The 21053-nt window shown below is 50.8% G+C and overlaps 2 protein-coding genes across 12 annotated transcripts in view; both read left to right on the top strand.

Annotated features, from left to right (window-relative positions):
* HRH1 (histamine receptor H1) overlaps positions 1-21053 on the top strand; it is a 97512-nt gene that overhangs the window by 6968 nt on the left and 69491 nt on the right. Inside the window, exon 1 of one of the 10 annotated variants that reach the window (XM_023619761.2) lies at positions 10180-10278. The exons of 5 other annotated variants lie outside the window; for them this stretch is intronic. The gene's annotated coding sequence lies outside the window, so the exon portion shown is untranslated. Of the gene's footprint in view, positions 1-10179; positions 10279-21053 lie in introns of those variants that run through there. 4 more of the 10 variants (XM_023619755.2, XM_070236872.1, XM_070236874.1 and 1 more) reach the window with 4 other exon arrangements.
* The window catches only part of ATG7 (autophagy related 7), a 350453-nt gene continuing 339597 nt past the window's right edge, over positions 10198-21053 (top strand). The window contains exon 1 of one of the 2 annotated variants that reach the window (XM_070237251.1): positions 10198-10278. The gene's annotated coding sequence lies outside the window, so the exon portion shown is untranslated. The remainder of the gene's footprint in view (positions 10279-21053) is intronic. The other variant, XM_070237248.1, reaches the window with a different exon arrangement.

The following is a 21053-nucleotide window of genomic DNA, read 5'->3' as shown; positions in this document are numbered from 1 at the left end:
AGAATACATTTGCTCACAAAGACGAAAAGGCCAGGTTAGGCTTCAGGCTTGGCTGGATCTAGGGGCTCCAAAATATCATCAGACATACCACTCTCTCATTTTTTTGGCTCTCATTCTTTCTCATTCTCAAGAGCTGGCTTCATCCTCAGGCAGGCTTTCCCCTGCTTGGTGGCAAAGAGGGCCATCAGCAGCTCCAGGCTCCACCAGCTCAGCACCCCCAGCAGAAAAGACAGGCTTCTTTCCCAAGAGTTCCAGCAGACTTTCCAGGGCTCACTCTCAGTGGGTCCGTCTGGGTCACGTGCCCATCCCTGAACCAGTCCCAGTGTTTCCCCGGAGAGCTGGAACGTGCTGATTGGCCAGGCGAGGGTCACGTGGTTTGCAGCTGAGAGGTGGGGTCACCCTCACTTTAGGTACGTGGCCTGAGGGTAGGAAGGAGTAGTTCTCCCTACAAAAAGCAGGGTTCTGTCACGAGAAAAAGGGGAGCAAGGGCCGAACAGGCAAAAACAATATCCGGCCAGCCACTACCACTCTTCCAGATGTTACCTCCTCCAATCTTTTTCTCAGCAAATGGCTCCACCCTGACGTGAAGGGCAAGAGCCCAGGAGGCTCCTTAGCTGTTTCCTCTCCCTGTCCCCCAGTGTGATGGTTTACAAAGCCTTCTTTCTCAAGATCCCTGGAAGCTTTTCTCCCACCTCAATCCCCTTTGCCCCTGCCCTGGTTCAAGCCACACTTCCCCACCTGTTGGATGGTGGCAGCCGCCTCTGCACCACCTTCCTCCCTACTTCCCGGGTGAGCTTTGCCAAAGTGCAGATCTGACGTCTTCACGCCTCCCTTTGGTCTATGAGCTCGGTCAGATCCGGCTCCTGCTGCCGTGTGCCGCCTCACACCCCACCTCTCTCAGGCCAGTTCTCCTGGGACCCGCCCAGCGCCTTTGCGTGCCATTCCCCGCACCTGCAATATCCTTAGGCTTCTTCTTTGCTTGACCTTCAGCTCAAGTCCTTCCGAGGGCAGTCTAGCCATCACTTCCACCGGGAAGCCTTCCTTGGGGGCCCCCTCTGTCCCATCCCCTCCGCACACACAGTGCGGGTGTTGCCTCTCCCGGGCTCTCACAGTGCTGCGTGCTTACCTGTTTCTAGCACCGAGGGTAGCGTATTATTTTTTAAATGTTAGCCTCTGTGTTTTTTAAGGAAAATTAGATTTTTTTTAATTGAGGTATAATTTACATATAATAAAATGCACGAAGATTAAAATTTTTACCTATCTATATGCCCGTGTTACCATCCCAAAGATCAAAGTATAGACCTTCTCCAGCACTCGCTTCCGGTGTCCCTTCTAGGTCCACACAGCCCCTCCCTCTCCCCCTCCCCCCAGAGGCAACCCCTCCTAAAACCATCGATTAGTTCTGCCAGCGATTGAACTTCATATGGTAGAATTGTATATTTACTTTTTTGTTTGGTTTCTTTTATTCAAAATAACAATTTGGACTTTCTTCCATGTTGTTGTGGGCGGCAATTGTCCATCTACTTTTATTGCTGTATCCCATAGAATGGAGGTACCACAAGTTGTTTCTTCAAACTTCTGATGGTGGATATTTGAGCTGTTTCCAGTTTGGACTAGTATGACTCAAGCTGTTATGCTTTCTGTACCGTCTTTCGTGGACATATGTTTTTGTTTATCTTCAAGATAAGCCTAGGAGTACAATTTCTGGGTCATGGGGCAGATCTATGCTTGTTAAAGTGGCCGTGCAGTGTCCCCAAGTGCCTGTACCACTTTGCATTCCCACCAGGCGTGTGTGAGAGTTCCAGCGGCTCCACACCCTGCCAACACTTGCTGTTGTCAGTCTTCTTAATTTCAGCCACCCTGGTGGGGGCGTGGAGGCAGCTCTTTGGGTCGTTTTTCATTCTTGCTGGTTTCTGTTAACCAAGAGCCTTCCATCCCTCCAACTTAGGCTACTGTCTCAAGGCTACTGTCCTTTTCTGGCCCTCCAGAAAAAGAGAAACCAGAGTCTCTTCCTGGCTTTGGAGTTTCAAGAGTCTAGGTCCTCAAGGGCAGCAGGAAAAGGCTCCCGTGCATTGACGACGTGACTCTTACGGGAAGATGCACGGGATTTGGGAGCAAGGCTCCACCTCCCTGAACTAGACAAGAGTTTCCAGACAAGGGCGAGAGAGCTGGAGCAACAGCAGCCAGGCAGGAGGAGGGTACCAGCCCCAGGGGAAGGGGCCACTGAACCTGCCCCTTCTCGGGGCATGGCCCCGAGCTGGGAGACAGACCCCAAATCCTCAGAGAAGTTCAAGGAAATTGCATGTAGAAACCATGTAGGACCTGTGCTCTTTGCCTAGGCGGGCTCTCTAGAGGAGAACCGGCTGCGTGCGCTGAGCAGAGGAACCTCGTGTGTCTGACAGAGCTCTCTGCCCCAGGGGCCACGGGAGCTGAGCGATGGTTCCGGTGCCCTTGGGAGGGCCCTGGAAGCAGCTGAGAGAGGGGATGAGGCTTAGGAACAAGGGACCACTTAGCAGCCACCTGTGTGGCTGCGTGACCTCAGCTAGGAACAGAGATGTCTCAACAGATGCCAGCGTGGATAAACAATGATGCGCCCCAGAGGCTGCCCAAAGGATCTCTAGAACTGAGATACTGCCCCCGGGAAACAGGAACAACTCAATTTACCTGAGGTTACAGTTACCCCCGCACCCCCCCGAAATGGGAGATGACAGCAGAGACTGAGCTCACCCAGCAGAAAATAAAGTGAGCTGTTTTGCTCACCTGGGTACGCGGACTGCAACTGGACCGCAGTGGCACTTTCACACCGTCTTACGCTGGTCTCTCTATGCTCCTTTCCTCCCCTTGAGACGGCAGGGATGAGGTCTGACTCGTCCTGGAATCAGCGACCTCCTGGCATAGGGCCAGGCACAGAGTAGGGCTTGGTGATGAATTGTTTAATATTGATTGGCGACATCTTGAGGGAAGGGAGAGAAAGAGGGCTGTAGTGGAGCGCCCACTGTGCATAAAGCCCTGCGCTGTGCTCCACACCTTGGCCACCCTACGGTGGGACTGTGATTATCCCATTTTACAGATAAGCACGTAACACCAGCCTTGACTGACCACTCCCCATCTGCCAGGCACTTTATATGCATCAACTTATGCAATCCTCACTCCCACTCATGTAATCCTCACTCTGACTCAATAAGGTTGACACTGTTATTATCCCCATTTTACAGATGGGGAAACTGAGGCCCAGAGTGGTGAAGTGACTTGCTAAAAATTGTGATGGGATTGGAATCCAGGCTGCTTCACTCCAACACCCCAGTGCACTTTCCCAGCCCTGTGCCCATGCTCCCTGCATGGTCCACTCTGCCAGAAACCCTCTTCCTACTTTTTTTGTTTTTGAGGAAGACTGGCCCTGAGCTAACATCCATGCCCATCTTCCTCTACTTTATATGTGAGATGTCTGCCACAGCATGGCTTGCCAAGCAGTGCCATGTCCGCACCTGGGATCCGAACCGGCGAACCCCGGGCTGCCGAAGTGGGACATGCAAACCTAACCACTGTGCCACCGGGCCAGCCCCACTCTCTTCCTTCTTAATCCTGCCCATCGCCCTGGCGAACTCTTCACATCCTTCACACTTACGCTGACTTCCGTGATGCTTAAGAATGGACATAGTTATTCCTCCCTCCCTCCATTTCTTTGTTCCCATAGCACTTTATTTTTAGGATTTGTATAAGTTAGGATTGGGCTTATCTGCCTCTAAGAGAAAATCCAAAACAACAGTGGCATAAGCAAGATAGAAGTTTATTTCTTTCTCAAGCAAAAAAAAAAAAAAAAAAAGAAGGAGACAGGCAACCCAGGGCTGATATGGTAACTCCATGGTGTCAGTGACTAAGGCTATTTCATCTATTCCATCATCCTAGTATGGGGCTCCCTTACCAAGGTGACAGTGACATTATGGGTCAGAATGGCTCCTAAAGCTCCAGCCATCACATCTACATCCCAAACAGCAGAAAAAAGGAAAGGGAAGTTTGCTTGTTCCCTTTAAAAAGATGCCCCAGAAATCCCCACAACATTTCCCCTTACATCTCATTGGCCAAAATTTAGTCACATGACCACAACTTGCATCAAGGGAGGATGGAAATATAATCTTTTAGTTGGAGACTGGAAGAATGGTTATTAAGAGGCAACCCACAGTCTCTGCCACATCGTCACTGTAGCCTTCATCACACCATTCCTCGGATGGTTTATTTGGAGATCCTTCTCCCCAGCTAGAGTATCTTGGGGGCAGATTCTTGCCATCTCCACCCTCACATCCACAGTCCAGCACACGTTGGAGACCCTCGAGATGGAGGAATAAGTGACCAGGTGTTACGTTCCTCTGGGTGCTCCAAGGCCCCTCACATGGTTCTCTGCCCGCAGCAAGCCTCCAATAATGGTTAAGTTGAAATGAACTTAAATGTTCTTGACTTCAGTTTACCCGTTTTAAAAATGGGTGTAAGTGGCCTCAAAAGTCAACCCCAGTTTGGACATTCTCAGTGTCCATTGTACAAAAGTTGAAAAATATAACTAAATGTTAAAAAATGAAAACCTAGCTAGAGATGAGCGCTGTGTGTAGCTTTTGTTCTTTCTCTATTTCTTCTGCATAAACACATGCACGTGTTTTGCATATAAATAGAATCCCACCGTCCACACCATTTTATGACAGCATTTTCACTTAATAACACATGAAGGGACTTCTACTTCTGCCCATGACAAACAAGCTTGTAGAGATCAATCCTCTCAATAAACAACTAGAAAATCTGGATAAAATTGTTAAAAAGAAAATTAAATCTGTTAGAAGGCACCAAAGAGCTCTCCAGGAAGCCAGGACTTGAAGGACCAAGATCCCAGAGTGAAGAGAAACACATGGAGCTGACCCCAGCTTTCTATGTGCTTTTTCCCATGAATTTACCAGTTCCTAGGGAGCTAGATGGAAAGACTGAGAAGCTGAGCAGAAAGCAGACGCTAAGAAGAACAGAAGCTAAGCAGAGTTTTCAGCAGTCTCACAGGGCTGGAGAGACAAAAATAATTTATGCTGAACACGTTTCTGGGCCATTACATGTTCTCCTGGAGCATATATAAACATTCATTGGAGCTCACCCAACTTATCCACACATAGAATTTCAGCCTTGGGAAGAATTCCAGAGATAATGTAACCAAATGCTTCATTTTATGGATGTAGCAACTGAGGCCCAGAGATGCTGAGTGACTTGCTCAGGGTCACACAGCAAACGGGTTCAGTCTCCTGGGCTCAGCAACCTTCTTGCGCTGCACTGCTCTGCGGCTGTTGCTGCTGCTCCCTCCCCATTCCTCTCCACGCATCCTAGCCAGAGAGAGAGAGAGAAATTTAATCTCACTTCTGGTTGTGATATTTTAATAAACGAAAGTGCTTTTCCAAAACGAAACCAAACACAAATCCTTTTATAAAATTATTGGGCATTTCTCCTAATTAACAAAGTAGTGGGAATTTACTAAAGAAATGCTAGAAAATACAGATAAGTAAAACCAAAAGCACCCACAAATTTCCCTCTCCTTCCCACCTATCCCAGATATAACTACATAAAGCTTTTTAATACATGAATAGGTATGTTTTTTTCACCAAATGAATTTAAGCACACTTAGTCTCTTATAACTTGCTTTTTTAACTTAACATTCACACACCATGATCAGTTTTCACATAATTCCGTATTCTCTGATGTGATCTTAGCATCTGTATACTAGTGCATCCCATTGATGTACCGTAATTTACTTAACCCGTCCCCTATGGTTAGACATTTGCATTGTTCAATCTTTTACCATCACACATAATGATAGTAATGAGCATCTTCATGCATATCTTGGTGAGCTCCGTGATTATTTGCTCAGGAATAACAGACTGAGCATTTTTAAAGTTCTCCACATCTGGCTCCAAAACGCCCCCAAGGAAGGCCAGAGGGTGACCTACACTTTCTCCTGCAGTGTGACGCTACACGTCCGCGCTTCACTTAAGGGGGATGGAGGGACCCGGTCTCGCCATTCCACCTTGATATCTGCCTTTCTTGTGCGCCTTCCTTTAAACAAAGACTTTTTCGTGCAGGCCAATCTGACTAACTTTAGACCGGGAAGTCAGACCAGCTGTCCAAGGCCAGAAGCTTTGGAACTGGGTCCAGGCCAGCCTGGAAGGGTCAATTTTGACAACTCTAAATAGCAGGCTTGCTGCTTGACCCTTTGGCCCTGAAGGATGCACTTCTGCTCTCACAAACTGAGCAGGAAATAAAGCAGAGGAAGGGCGGTCTTGCCTACTTTGGGCAGCTAAATGAAGAATGACTGCTTGGACCTCTTAGCACCCAGAGGGCAGAGTCCCCAGAGGAAATGGCTGCATCCATAATGTGATGGAGTGGGAGCCGGACCAGGCACTCTGTTCCGGTCTACCCTGTCCATAGCTTGTTGCACAGCCCGGGAGCCCAACCTCAGTGGCATGCATTTCCTCTGGGTTTGAAGGGCTTTGCAATTTTCCAGTCTTCCCTTTGCAATGCAAAGATAGCTCCCTTGGTTAGCGGGGATCTTAAAGTTCTCAGCTAGACTTTAAGAAGAATTTGTTTCAGAAGAATTTGTTTGAGGTCAGGAGACAGGGGTTCTCTGATTGATCGACTGGCTTCTGCAGCTGGTTACTGGGTCACCTTGGGCAAGTCTCTTCCCCTCTCTGGACCTTCTTGTTTTCCCCAAGAGAACAAGGAAGCAATTGGCCTGAATTTGGTAAATTGCGTTTCTCAGAGGAGAGGAAGGAAAGGCGGTGACTCAGTTCCTGAGCACCCACCAGAGCCAAACACTTTGCACACACAGTCGGATTTAATCCTAACCATAGTTCCGTGAGGAAGCGGGCATCTGTGCCTGTCCAGCCCCAGTGCCTGTTATTCTGCTAAACACGCCCTGATTTTCCTTTAGAGAACCATCCGTCACCCACCCCTAGTCCCTGTGACTTAGGAGGGGCTGACCCCACCCCCTGACTCCTGGTGGAGGCATGTGACTCAGGCTTGGCCAATCAGAGCAGCCAGGATGGTTTCAGGGCTGGGCATGTGACCCAAGCCAGGCCAATGGGAGCTAAACCCGGGATTTTTTTTTGGCTTGAAGATTAGCCCTGAGCTAACATCTGCGCCAATCTTCCTCTACTTTGTATGTGGGATGCCTCCACAGCATCCACGCCTGGGATCCGAACCTTCAAACCCAGGCCACCATAGTGGAGCATGCAGAACTTTAACCACTAAGCCACGAGGCCAGCCCCAATCCTGGGATTTTTGCTGGAAGTTTTGGGAAGGAAGTCATCATTTTGCCTTGAGGTTGCTTAATTGGCCATTTCTGCCTCCTTGTGGAGAGACCCAGCCTGCTAATAAACCTGACATGAAAGAAAACAGTCAAGAGACAGAAGGGACAGATTCATGACAACCTCCCTTGAGCTTCTGGCATGGACTGTGTCTGAATCTAGAACTACCTCCTAAATTTTTCAGTCCAAAACCTTTTTTGGCTGAAGCTGGTTATAATCGAGTTTATGTTACCTGCAATCAAAAGAATCATTACTGAAATCCTGGACATGACGTAGGCATTATTATTCTCATTTTACAGATGAGCACACTGAGGCTCGGAGAAGCGAAGTGAGCACAGAGCCAACAGCTGGCAGCGCAGATATTTTTAATCTACCTCTGTTTAATCTGTACCCTAATCTCTACCCAGGGCTCAGGAGGTTCCCCTTTTCTAACTTTCTTCCACAAGCACAGAAGCAGGAACAGGCTCACGGTGCCAGACCAATCCAGGTTCCAGACCTGGTTCAGCTGCTTCCTATCCATCTGATCTTGGAATGACTTGCTGGCCATACACTGAACAAGTCTCTTCACCTCTCTGTGCCTCAGTTTTCTCATCTGCAAAATAGGATGATAATAGTTCCTACCTCGTGGAATTGTGAGGAGTAGATGAATTAGATCATGTAATGCTCTTAGAATAGAGCCTGGCATGCGGGGGGGTGTGACATGAAAGCTAGCTATACTTTTTCTTCTGCTGCACGTACATTGTTAGGAAGTTGGCCACCCTCTCGTCACCCCACACACCCAGGATATGGCCTGAGTTCTCTCATGACACATCAGTTCCAAATGCCACAACAAAACAACACCTCCCCTGGTCACCAGGACTTCCAACAGTGTCCGACATACTGTTTCTAAAATGCTGATGTTGCTGAAAATGCTGATTACTATGGGCTTAGCAGTCCTAAAAGGAGCCCAGGAAGTGAAACTTTGGAGAGAAATTTCAAATAATTGAGCCTTTGCTGAATTGCAGAAAGGAGAGAAAGAGGGGATGGATGTGGACCCAGCCTTCTCTGGGGGGTTTTCCCCTCACTCCTGTCAGCCCCACAGCTATGGAGGGCAGAAATGCATTTCCCTGAGAGTTTCTGACAGTTCCTACCCCGGGTGCTAACTCGGTTCCAAAGGGCGCATAGTCTGGTAGAGTGTAGAAGAGAGAGCCTGGAGAATCACCAGGAGATGGGAAGGAGTTTACCATGGATTCAGAATGAGTCCCAGTTATGGGGTTATGCTCACGTACACAGTGATGGTCAGATGAACAAACCGGGAATTCCTTGCCTCTCTGATTCATCGAGGTCAGAGCTGGTACCCAGGATGGAAACATTGCCTGTCAGCTATCCTGAATCTGCAGTCTCCTATTTCTGGGTATCACCATCAGCCCTTTAATTGCCACTTTACAGACAGCCTCATTAGTCTATGAGCTACCATTTATGGAGCACTTGCTAAGACCTTTACATAAATGATGTCATGAAACTTCCCAGCGACCCCATTGAGATGAAGATTATAGAACAGTAATATGACGTTGGACCTAGTAGCCAGGATTCACAGGGGGGATTCCCAGTTCTCCTGTGTAACCTTGAGTAAGTTACTTAACCTCTCTGTACCCCACTTTTCTCCTCTGTAAACTAGGGATAATAATAGCTCCTACTCATCCAAGGTGTTGCCAGGATTAAATGAGTGAGCAGCTGTAGCACTTAGAAAGGCACAATGACAGCCGGTCTTAGTAACCCTCGTTTTACAGATGTGGACCCTGAGGCCAGGAAGAGGGGTCACTCAGGTACCATACATAGGTGGTGAAGCTGGGCCCCAAACTAGCTCCCCATGATCCCACAGCCACCGAGTGGAATTGCCCATGACTCAGAGGAGGCTGATACCCCATGAAACAGCCCAACCCCACACCCCGCCCCCCATCCCTCCCTCTCAAAAGCCCTCCTCTCCCTCTGAGCTTGGGTGTCTCTTTGAGATGCTGAGATAAGATTTAAAACCATAATTGTTTAGAGGTTCAAGTGGAGTTTTCCTGGTACTGAGAGAGAAAGCTCCGCCTCTCTCCCCCGGCTCTGGAAATGCAGGCAGCCAGGAGGAATTCTCAGGCCCCCAGCGTCCGGGGGCCACGGCTCCTGGGCATCCGCGGAAGACCCACACGCCCCTCACTCCTGCAGCTCTGCCCCGCGCTCTGCGCAGCCTGGCGCGGACGCTAACTGAAACGCGAACCCTGAACCGCGCCCTGGAGGGGCTGGGGAGACACAGCGGAGGGGGTGGAGCTCTACACGCTGGGGGTCTCTCTAGTTCCCCAGGAGACCTCTGGGGGTAGGGTCCTCGTCTGTCTGCCTGGCTTTGTCTGTCTGTCTGTCTATTGTGGCCTCTCTGGCAGGGATAAGACGAGGTGGGGCATCACTCGTCTTTGTCTAGCAGTGGTCTGTGGTTGACTCTGCCAAACGTTCTCATCTCTGCCTATTTCTATCTCTGCCTCTTCGACCTGACTTACCTGTTTGTCTGTCTGCCCTCAGGTGTGTGTGTGTGTGTCTGTGTGTGTGCCTGTGTAGGGGGTGGGTTCTCGCCAAGGTCTGCCCCTTCCTACACCTCTCTCCGCACACCCCAAGAGTGGCCGAGAGCCGCGGCGCGGAGCCGGAGGCCGGGTTGCGGGCGGGAGCCCTTCCGACCCCCGGCGGGACCCGGACAAAGCGTCCCAGCTGGAGCGCCCCTCGCGCCCCCTCCCGGCGTGGGCGCCGCCCCGGGGCGCGAACTGGCGGCGGGGGCGGGGCCGGCCGGCCACTCGGAGCCCGCCCCCCGCCCGCCCCCTCCACGGCGCCCCGCCTCCCGGCCCGCCCCCTCCCCGGCGCCCCGCCGCCACGCACTGAGCATCCTGGACGCCGCGGCCGCCGCACCGCCAAACTTTGCCGGGAGCCGGAGCCGGCGCCGGCGCGGGTGAGTCTGAGCGGGGCGGACCGGGGCCGCGGCGGGGGCGCGGGGCGCGGGCGGGCGCGGGCGTCCCCGAGAGCGGCGGAGACCCCCGGAGCCGGCAGGCGCGGGGTGGGCGCGCTTGGGGGAGCCAGCGACACGGGTGGCTTGGATAGGGTCCCGAAGCGCGGCCCCCGGCCCCCTCCCTGGTACTCAGATCCAGCCCCGGCGCCCCGACGCGCGGACACCTGTGGCTTCCCCTGGCTTGGCGGGGGCGCGCCCCGAGCGTCTGCCTCCGGGCGCCCGCCGACGCCGAAGGGCCGAGGCTCCCGTCTCCCAGAGACGCCCCAGGCGCCCAGTTTGATGCTAACCGCAGTCCCAGCCCATCTGAGTGCATTTGTTTTGCCAGGCTCTCGGCACCCATTCTTTCTTTCTATTCTCCCTGTAGCTCGGCGAACCGGGTGTTATTATACCCATTTTACAGAGGAGGAAACTGAGGCTCAGAGAGGGAAAGTTGTGCCTGGGAGCGCCAGCAAGTTAAGAGGAGAGCCAGCGTTTTGAGGCTGAGTCGGCCTGACCCAAACCACTTAACCTTACACACGGACGAGCCCCAGGCTCAGCGTCACCAGGGGTCGGGGTGTGGGAAGCGTGGAGACCACCGCCCGCGGGCTCCTGCAGCACCGCTGCAAGCGCAGGCGGAGCGACCACGTGCTCCGCACTGTACCGCGCGAGGCTCCTTTGGAAGAGCAGGTGGCCATTACTGCCAGGGAGTGGGTTCTGCTGGCAGGACCGCATCGGGGCTGCTCTTTCAGGGCAAAGGTGAGAGGGGACCAAACTGTGGAAGTTGCTCTGGATTCTTTTGGAAGGAGCCAATGAAGTCAGGAGCTGGAGTGCACCAGCTCTTCACGGAGGCCGCTTTCCTCCTCTGGGTGATTACCCCCTTTGCCCTCCCCCCTCAAGAAGACCCTACCTTGAATCCCTTAATCTCTGAAGATGTCGGCTCTGGAAGCTGGTAGTGTAGAGATGCGCCAGGCAGGGTCTCTGTCCTCCAGCAGGGGCTCTCACCTGAGACCCAGAACCCTACCTGAGGGGGACAGCGCTGGGAGTACTGTGTGAGCAAGATGCCCTGGCCAGAAGATGCTTGGGGAGCTCATTCTGTGATAGGGGGCAGACCCCTGTGACAGGAGTGCAGATGACGAGTGTGTCTCCAGAGCTGGAAGGACAGGGGCATTGGGGGTCTGATAGGAAGGGACTTGAATGTCCAATCTTGGCTTTTATCTTGGAGGCAGCCAGGAACCAGCGGAGACCTGGAGAGGGAGAGAGGCTGGAGGGACCTGAGTATCCTTCTGTGTTATCTGTGTGGTTCTGGCTGCAGCCTTGCAGGTGGGTGCTGTCCTTACTAGCCTCATTGGACGGATCGTCTATGGTAACTTGCCTGAGGTTGCCCGGCTGGTCCGTGGCAGAGTTGGGATTTGAACATAGGTCTTACCTGACTCCTTCCAGATTATCAGTGAAACTCAGGCTGCCAATGGGAGGTTAGGTCCCTCCTGCTTGTGGCTTGCAGCAGCAAAGGTGAAGAATAGAGAGATGCTAGGCAACCGGGTCCCGGATGCCTCTGCACCGCTCTCCCTTCTCTCTGATAGCTGTCCTGCAGGGGACCTGTTGCTGGGGGTGGGGGGTTGTCACTCACAGGAAACCTTGACAGGCCCATGTAAAGGCCCTAATATGATTCGGGGCTTGCTGGACCCTAACATGCCAGTGCAAACCTGCCTGAGGCTGGCTGGCTGTCTCGAGAGGTATTTCCCCTGAGGGAGGGAGAGTCTCTAGGGAAGCTTGGTACCATTTTCAAGTGTGACAGAGAATCCTTCCAAGATGAGAAATGGCCCAGCACTGCCTGTCCTTGATTTCAGAGCTGGGTGGAGGCTGCAGCTGCCTGCCAAGGACCCTGCAGCCTGGAGGAGTTTGGGCAATCCTGGGCTAGGCGTGGTCCCTCCTGGCCCTCAGCTGTGGTAGGAAGAACTTGTGTCTGAACTTCCTCCCCTTGGACTCTCTTGGAATCCTGTGTTTGTGTTTGCACTCTCCTTTCCAATCAAGGAGTGCCTGGTGGAATTGGTGTGGCCTTTCCAGAACGAGAAGGAAGCATAGCAAAGGGATCAGGAGTGTGGATTCTGGAGCTGGCTCAAAGCCCATTGCCGTCACTTATGAGCTCTGTGGCCTTGGGAAAGTTGCTACACCTCTCTGTTCCTCAGTTTCCCTATAGCACCCTCCTCACGGGGTTGGTGAGAGAGCTAATGGTGTTTGTGTGCATAAAGCACTTAAATTGTGCTATGCGGTACATCAAAGTGTGATGCAAACATTAGTTGTCAATATTGCTACTGTTAAGGTCAAACAGATCCAGCTTTGCATCCTGGCTCTGCCACCTGCCAGCTGCCCAAACTCTGCAAGCCTCTTGCTTTCTCACCTAGAAAGTGGGAGTAGGTCTCGAGTTAGATGTAGTGTATGTCCCAGAGGTCTTAGTGCAGTCTCAAGCTTTAAATAGCCTGAAACCTTTAAAGAGTCTCCGTGAGGACTTATTTACACTTCTGGCACTCTACTGGGTGCTCAGCAAATGCTGGCCATTGCTGTCGTTATCACTATTAGTGGCTAACCTCACTCCATCACGCCCTGGCTTGAACTTCCTGCTTTGCCTGGGTTCTGAGGGTCATGCATTTGGGACGCTTTTCTGGCTTGCAGACAGGAGAAAGGCTCTTCTTATCTTTCTGCTTAGGTTCTCTCTTCATAGGTGTTGCTCAGGTCCCCGAGGGACAAATGTGGGCCTCTTGGTGGTTGTGGGATGGCAGAGGGTAGGTTTGAAGTTCATCTCATAAGTCTGCCCGCAGCTGCCCTGTCCTCACCAAGGCAGAGGTGTCAACAGAATGCATCACCCCAGCTGCCTTTCAGATTCTCCTACTGGCCGGAGATATTTTGCACACCTTCCACGTGGAGAGGACACAGCCAGAGTTCTGAAATTTTTTTCCTTAAAGACTGAATAGGGGAGTAAAAAAGTTCAGGGTAGAACCCCAGCCCTGACGCTTTGAGCTGAGTGACCCTGGGCATCAGTTTCCTCATCTGCAAAATGGCCATGCATTGTGCTTGGCCAGTGTCTCTTTCTCAGGATTAATGTCAGGATGGAAAAGCAGAGAAAAGGAGGGGGAAAAAAATCAGATAGTATAAATGGCAAAGAATTGCATGCAATTCTAAGTAATTCTCATTAGCATTCAGGCTGGGCATTAGCTGTAATTGCTCCTGATCCAAGACGTTTTATCTGAAAGACGTACCTGGCAGAGGATCATTCAAGCCCCAGTCACCTGCTGCCCTCCCTTTCACTGTGACGCTGAGCATTTCTGAATCTCTGGATGTAATTATAATAAAGCTCCATATCTTATTTATAAGTGACTCACTTCTGCCATTAATGGTGGCAGAGGACTCCGGCACACACTCATTGGGAACAATGGCACTGATGCTGGGGGGTGGGGGCAGGATGCCTCTCCTCTTTTATGCATTCATCTTCCCTGCTGTAATTCTCCAGTGATAATATAAGAGGATCACATGGGCCAGGATGGAAGCTGACAGCTCTCAATTCGTGCAGCAGCTTGGATGGCAAGTCCTGTTGAAACTTGGTGCTGCCAGCAGAGTGGATGTTAGAAACCATCACATCACAACAGAGAGGATGGAACAGAGGAGGTTGAGGAAGGCAGCTTTAAGGAGTGGTTAGAAGCATGGACTCTGGTGTCCAACTGACCTGAGTTTGACTCTTGGTTCTGCCAACTGGCTATTTGGTGTATGATTTTTGGCTATCTTTCCAACCAGATATCAGTTCTAATAGAGCAGGGACCATTTCTGTCTTATTCACCAGGGTATTCACAGCTCCTGGCACATAGAAGGCGTTCATGAATGTTGAATGAATGAATGTATGAATGACAAGTTGCTTGATTGAGCCTCAGCTTTCTTGTCTGTAAAATGGGGCTAATATAGCTCCCCCTCTTATAGGTTGCTGTGAGGACTGAATGAGGAAATGCTATGCACAGAATAAGCACTCAGCAATGCCCTTGATGACAAATTGATGACCAAGGTCCCAGCTGGCCTCATCTGGGAGAGAGTATTTTCCCCCACCCTCAGACCAACAAGGGGCAATAATGCTAGTCGTAAAATCCCTGTATTTATACAGCACTCTACAAAGTGCTTTCATGTCCATTGACTCCTAACAGCTAGACAGGAGCGGGTATCCCTCTTTTACAGGTGAGGGGACTGAGGTTCAGAGAGCTTGGTGGAATGCCCAAAGTCACACATTTTAGAAGCAACAGGAGGTGGAATATAAGCCCAGGGTGCTCTGATCCGCCAGTTATTACTGCTGAGCTCTCTATCGCCCCATCTGGGGTGGAAGTTGCCGTATTTAGTCTTCCATGAACATGGTATCTCTCTTCATTATTTAGGATACAGTTTAGGTATGGTTTCCTAATTTTCCCTTGGTGCTCTTGCACATCTTTTGTTAGATATGTGTGTAGTTATTTAATATTTTGTATGCTATTGTAAATGGTATATCTAGCTAGCTATCTACACAAACATTTTTAAAATCAATGCTATGTTGGTTACTTTTTGGAGACATATGTTTGCATTTTCCATACTGATTTTGTATTCAGAAATCTTGCCACACTCTCTTACTAATTCAGAAAAATGTATTTATAAATTTTTTTGAAGACACTATGTATGGTCATGCACCACTCACTTAATGACATTTCAGTCAACAATGGACCACATGTATGGTGGTCCCATCAGATGAGTACCATGCAGCCTAGGTGTGTGGTAGACTATACCATCTATGTTTGAGTAAGTCCTGTAGAGGAGGAAGAAATTTTGCTCTACCCTCTAGGTCCTTCTGTCTGGTCTAAGAATTAAATTGAATGAGACAGATTAACAGGAGAAAACAAACACAAGTTTAATAACATGTATACACGGGAGAAACTCAGGAAAAGTGAATAATTGGCCAGAATGGCCAAAGCCCTCCCCTTAAATACCACCCTCAGCTAAAGACAGAAGAAGATGTTGAGGGCAGGGAGAGTCAGGGCCCTCAAAGGGAAGGAAGGCAATTCACAGGTAGGTGAAAGGAGCAAATGTTTGGAAAACAAGTGTTTGGCCACAGAAACAGAAGAACACGGAGGGGAGCCCAACAAACAGGCTTTTCTAGGTTCCTCCCTGTCCACCACCTGGTTCATGTGATGCTAAGGTGAGAGCTCGCTTCCTGAGACTGGGTTTTCTATCTGAATTCTCTTAGGCAGTTAAAGGAGAGATAACAAGAAAAAGTTTCTGAGTCTTTTGTTTCTTCAAAATAATCAACCTAAAATAATCCTCATGTTAAAAAGACACATTTTGGCAAATTTTGTTCCCCTTCAGTACGCTCTATGATGTTTGCACAATGATGAGGTCGCCTGACAACACATTTCTCAGAACGCATCCCCGTCGTTAAGCAACACATGACTGTGTACAGTTGTGGAAGGCGCAGATAACAGCTGTTTCTTCCTTTCCAATCCTTTTGTTCCCTTTTTTTCCTGGCCTTACCACCCTGGCTGAGACCTCAGTGCAAGGATGAATCGAAGAAGGAATGGTGGACGTCTTGCAACTGTATTAGTTATAATGTTTACTCGAGGGTTTCGGTAGATAATTTTTATCAGATTAAAGAGTTCCCAATTTGCTGAGTGTTTTTGTTTCTTCCTTTTTTTAGTCCTAGACGGAAGTAGAGTTTTTGATAGATGTTTTTTCTGCATCTGCCCAGATGGTCACATGATTTTTCTTTTTCAATCTGTTGACATGATGAACAACATTGATTTTTGTATCTCTGGGATAAACCCAATTTGTGTCGTCTTACAGCATCTTTATTGCTGGATTATTTCTGCTAACCTTTTTGTGTAGGACTTTAACGTCCTGAGTTCATGAGTGAGAGTCATTGGCAATTTTCCTTTCTGGTGCTTATTTGTCAGCCTTTGGTATCAAAGTTATGCTGGCCTCACAGAATGAGGTGGGCAGGGTTCCCGCTTCTTCCATTCTCTAGAAGAGATTGTGCAAGCTGGGTGTTGTTCTTGTTGAGACTGGTGGACTCACCAGTGAGGCCCCTAGTGGGTGGAAGCTGAAGTGGAGGGCGGGGAGGGTAGCTGATCTCAGCTCCATCCGAGGAGGAATTTTCCAGCAGGGAGAGGCTCAGGCTGCCTCGGGTAGGAGTGGACAGGGACTGCGACCTCATCCTGAGTGCCGTGGGGAGAGCCAGCCCTGGGTGCTGGGTGCGCCACTTCCGACCCAGGATCCCGGAGGAAGGGAGCTCAGCCCAGGGGAAAGGCTGATGCTGTGGGCACCGCTCGAGTCTCCTGCTTCTAAAATTGCTGCGGCTCCAGACAGTGCGCTTGTCATGAGTTATCATCCCTGGTGCCCGGGGAGGACCTGGCTCCGTGCACCATTCCTCTTGCAATTGTAGAGAGGCTTCCCTTCTCCGTGATGGCAGGTTGCCTGGTCCCTAGATTATGACCTGGGGGCCACACCCCTCCTGCCAGTTCCGCTCTCCCCCACCTTGGGTAGCTAGATCTGGGCAAATTTCCCAGCTGAAGTCTGCCCTCAGTCCATTTTGACTGAAGTGCCAGGCATGGTGCTAACTTGGATCATCTCTCCTAATCCCTACGACAACGCTATGGGGTAGTTACTATTATCCCCATTGTTCAGATTAGGAAGGCAAGGTTTCTAGTTGTCGTTGTTTAAATGGTTTCATATTTCATGCTAAATCATCACTTTCTAACCTGTTTGGGTTTGATTGTAAGATAAAGGTCTAACTTAGTTTTCTTTTCACACATCTGACTGGTTGTCCCCATCCTGTTTACTGACTCTCTGTTCCTTTCCTCCCCTCTGCCACCCGTATCAGATACTAAATTGCTCCATGTCTCTGGGGCAGAGTCGCAGCGTTGCACAACTACAGGGACACCATTTTACCCTGGGCCTGGGGCATGCAACCTGGAAACCCTGTCCTTAACAGCAGGTCTCTTTCCAGGCTGTCTGTTCTGGTGTTGAACTTTCTGCTGATGCCAGTGGCCGACTCTCAGGGCCACGGCGGGAAACAGAGGGCGCACGCCAACTGGGCACAGCGTGGGTGGAGGAGCGGAGTGTGGATCTGTGCCGCGTGGCTTTGATGGTTATTTGTATAGTGTATGTTTTAATAGCTAGCGAAGGAATCTGTTTCCCTATCTTCTTTTTCCTCCTTTTTTTTTCTTTCATACTTTTCTAGGCAGTTTTCACTCGGTTTCTCCTTTGGGGAGGACTTCATATATTTACTAGCTGGCTTTTCTTTGTTCCTGGAGAGAATCCTCATTAGAAACGTCGGCCCTGCTGTCGCTCTCCCCAAGCCCTGGGACGTGCCCTTCCAGCGCCAGCCCGCACACGTGGTCTGGAGCATCTGCCGATGTGTCTGTAGATCCTGGTTCAGATGGAAGCTGGGTTCTCTTTCCTCTGTTCACAGCACCTGGCTGCCTGTACAGCAGCCCACCCGGTGGGCCTGATGTGGGTCTCCCATAGACCTCATTTTGAGCCTCCCTGGAGAATGACAGCCTAGCTCTTCGAAGCACCTCCCAGGGGCTTCCCAGAGCAAATCTGAGGGGAACCATGACTTCTGCATTTAAATCAGACCATCACAATCTCCTGAAAACCAGTTCGTGTGAGGCAGAAAGAGACAAATAGACAAAATGTAATTGTGTATATAAATTCAATTGTATAAATGGTGCTCATAAATCCAGTTTATGGTAAAAGAGCAGAGATTCCAGGGCCAGACGTCAGTTTGGATTCTGGCTCCACCACTTTCCTGTGTGTCCCACGCGAGGCATCCGACCTATCTTTGCGTGATTCCCTCAGCCATAAAGTGGGGTTAGTGACTGCATGAACTTTCAGGATTGTTGTGGGTATTAAGTGAGTCATGAAGTTCGATGGAATTAATATTTGAAAAGCATTTATGACAGAGTCTGGCAACTCATGTTTATTAAACAAACTGACTAATAACTAAATATATTATATGAATTTCTCTTCCCCCAAGAAATTGGGAGTCATTTTGTCATGTTCCAAAATGAATCCCATTGGGTTTCTAAAATTTGAAATTGTCTTAATCCTGTGCGCTCATTTCCGACCTGCCTCGTGTTATCAGCGTTTGCCCCCAGGTTAGACGGGAAGTTCTTCGAGGGCTTGCCACCTGCCACTTTGCCGAAGCTTCCGGAGGGACGATTCTTTTACAAAATGCTAGAATCTGGGGGCAGCTGGGTTTAGTGGCAGTAGTTGAGGTGTCAGAGTCTGGACTTGAACTCGCATCCTGACGCCGTAAATAGTTACCTCTTTGGTCTCAGAGGAAACATTTTAACCTCCCGGGCCTCAGTGTCCTCATCTGTCAGAGGGGAATAATAATAATAATACCATCTCACAGCATTATTGAAAGCCTCTTCCCCAAATCTGGACCACCCTGTTTTCACCGCCCCCATCCAGTCGCCCTCCACTGACTTTCTTCCTAGCCCCCACCAGATTGTCAGCTCCAGGAGTGCAGGGACCGTGTGCCTGGTTTCCTGCTATACCTGCAAGGTCTTCACTGATTAGCACCTGGCACTTAGTAGGTGTGCAGTAAAAGCTTATTGTATGGAGGAAGGAAGACCACAGCCAGACCCTTAAAGATCTGCCTCGATCCTGCAAATGACAGGGAAGGCGCTGAGGTGGTGAGTGGACCTGGCACGGAGCGTTCGCACACCTGAAGATGCTTTTAGGTGCTTCCAAAGCCGTAAGAAACACCAAGCAAAGATGAGTGCTTTTCACTGTTGTTGCAGGAGCTCAGGAAATATTTGTCACTCGTTTATTGATTGATTCTTACAGTACCGGCACCGGGCTTGACCGAGGCCCTGAGAAGCTCTGTTAACAAGTCAGGGTTTCTCCCGCTGCTCAGTCCTGATGGGGGTGGGGGCCTGATACACAGTACTCCTCTGCCTGGCCTGAGTTCTGGACCAGCTGAGAATTAAGACAAAAAGCAAAGCAGCTGGAGAACAAAATGTCACCGTTATTACTCATCAGAGTGACATGGGAGCATGTGGGCTGACTGATGCTGAAGGCCAGAATTGGATAGGTGCCCCAGCATGCTCCGGGTGCAGGCAGCGCTGGGCCCCTGCGGAGGGGCGCCCCTTCCTCCAGGGTAGAGAGCGGAGGCAGACTCCTGCTGCCTGCAGGGGGCTCCTAAGAGAAGCAGGGAGGGGCCTGAGTTATACTTGCCTATTCCATCTCTCAAACTCACTCATAGAGAGGTGGCACCGTGCACCGACCCCGGGGAGGGGCAAACGAGGAGGTGGAGAGAGGCCAGGGGCACAAAACCAGTGAAACTCCCATTGCATGGAAGGAAATAGGAGGGAGACAGTGCAAGAGGCCCTGCAGGTTGGGGCTGAGGTCGAGAGAGGCAAGGAGATCCAGAGGTCTCTGAAGCCTGCCTATTATGTGTCCTGGCTCAGTGTGAAAGAGGGTCCTGACCTTTTTGACGCCTCCTGTGCAGCTGACCGAGGAAGGGAACTGCATCTGTTGAGATAGCATTCCTGGCTGGGGTCTTCCATTCCTGTCACCCAGTCCTCTCCACAGCCCTGTGAGCTAAGCATTAGGATGCCCATTGTATAGATAAGAACACTGAGGCTAGAGATGTGGACTAACTTATGCTAGAGTGGGACCGGGGAGACAGCAGGGAGGCTATTGTGACCGTCCAGGGGAGAGAGGAGGGCTTGGACCGAGGGGTGGTGGCAATGGAGGGAAGCCGTCAGACCGAGGCTGCTTGGAGTGGACGTATGAGGGTTGAGAGCTCTGAGCGTGGTGAGGTTGGGTGGGCGGCCCTAGGGGACAGCGTGAAAGCAGTGCTGGGGCTTGCCTGTGGGGTTCTTTGCTTTCTGCACTTTGGGTGGAATGGATGTGACCCTCCTGGGCGAAGATTATTCAGAGAATTAGGAATTCTGCAGGCGCCACAGCTGAGCATCTCAGGGAACCGAAACTGATGATCACTCACTCTGGATTGGCAGTGCTGGCTGGAGCACGCATCGAGAAAACTGCAGCACACAGCACTGAGGGAGGGGCTCAGGGAGAAGATGCGCCGGTCTGTGAGAGGTCTTGTGGGGGGCTGTCGGGACCCCCACCCCAACTTTGTCCCCTCCCACAGGCCCCTGAGGGGTGGCAGCTGCTGCATCCTGCTGCCTGGTCCTGTTCCCACAGCCCGGCCCCTCCGCCCCTCTGCATCCTCCCTATCCTAGCCTGAGTTCAGGCCTCGTCCTCCCTCCCCAGGACCCCGAACACAGCTTTCTGCCCCCAGGCATGCCCCTGCTGTCCCCAGAGGGCTCTTTCTCTGGAAAGAATTTGATCATTGTCACTTCCCTGCTCAAAATCCAGTGGCATCCTCCGCAGCCATTATGTAGAGTGAAACTTGAGTTGTTGCACCACTTGGAGAGATGTCTGTGATAAGTGTTTCTGTCAGGGGAAAGAGGAAGTGGCAGACTGCCACTGACAAGGGCGAGCCCCCTGGCCGAGTGGTTAAGTTCGCGTGCTCTGCTTTGGCAGCCCGGGGTTTCGCTGGTTTGGATCCTGGGTGCAGACCCGGCACCGCTCATCAGGCAACGCTGAGGCAGCGTCCCACATAGCACAACCAGAGGCACTCACAACTCGAATATACAACTATGTAGTGGTGGGGCTTGGGGAGAAGAAGAAGAAGGAAAAAGATTGGCAACAGATGTTAGCTC

This window comes from Equus caballus, chromosome 16, assembly GCF_041296265.1.
Source record: "Equus caballus isolate H_3958 breed thoroughbred chromosome 16, TB-T2T, whole genome shotgun sequence".
NCBI lineage: Eukaryota > Metazoa > Chordata > Mammalia > Perissodactyla > Equidae > Equus > Equus caballus.
This window is presented reverse-complemented; position numbering and strand designations above follow the sequence as displayed.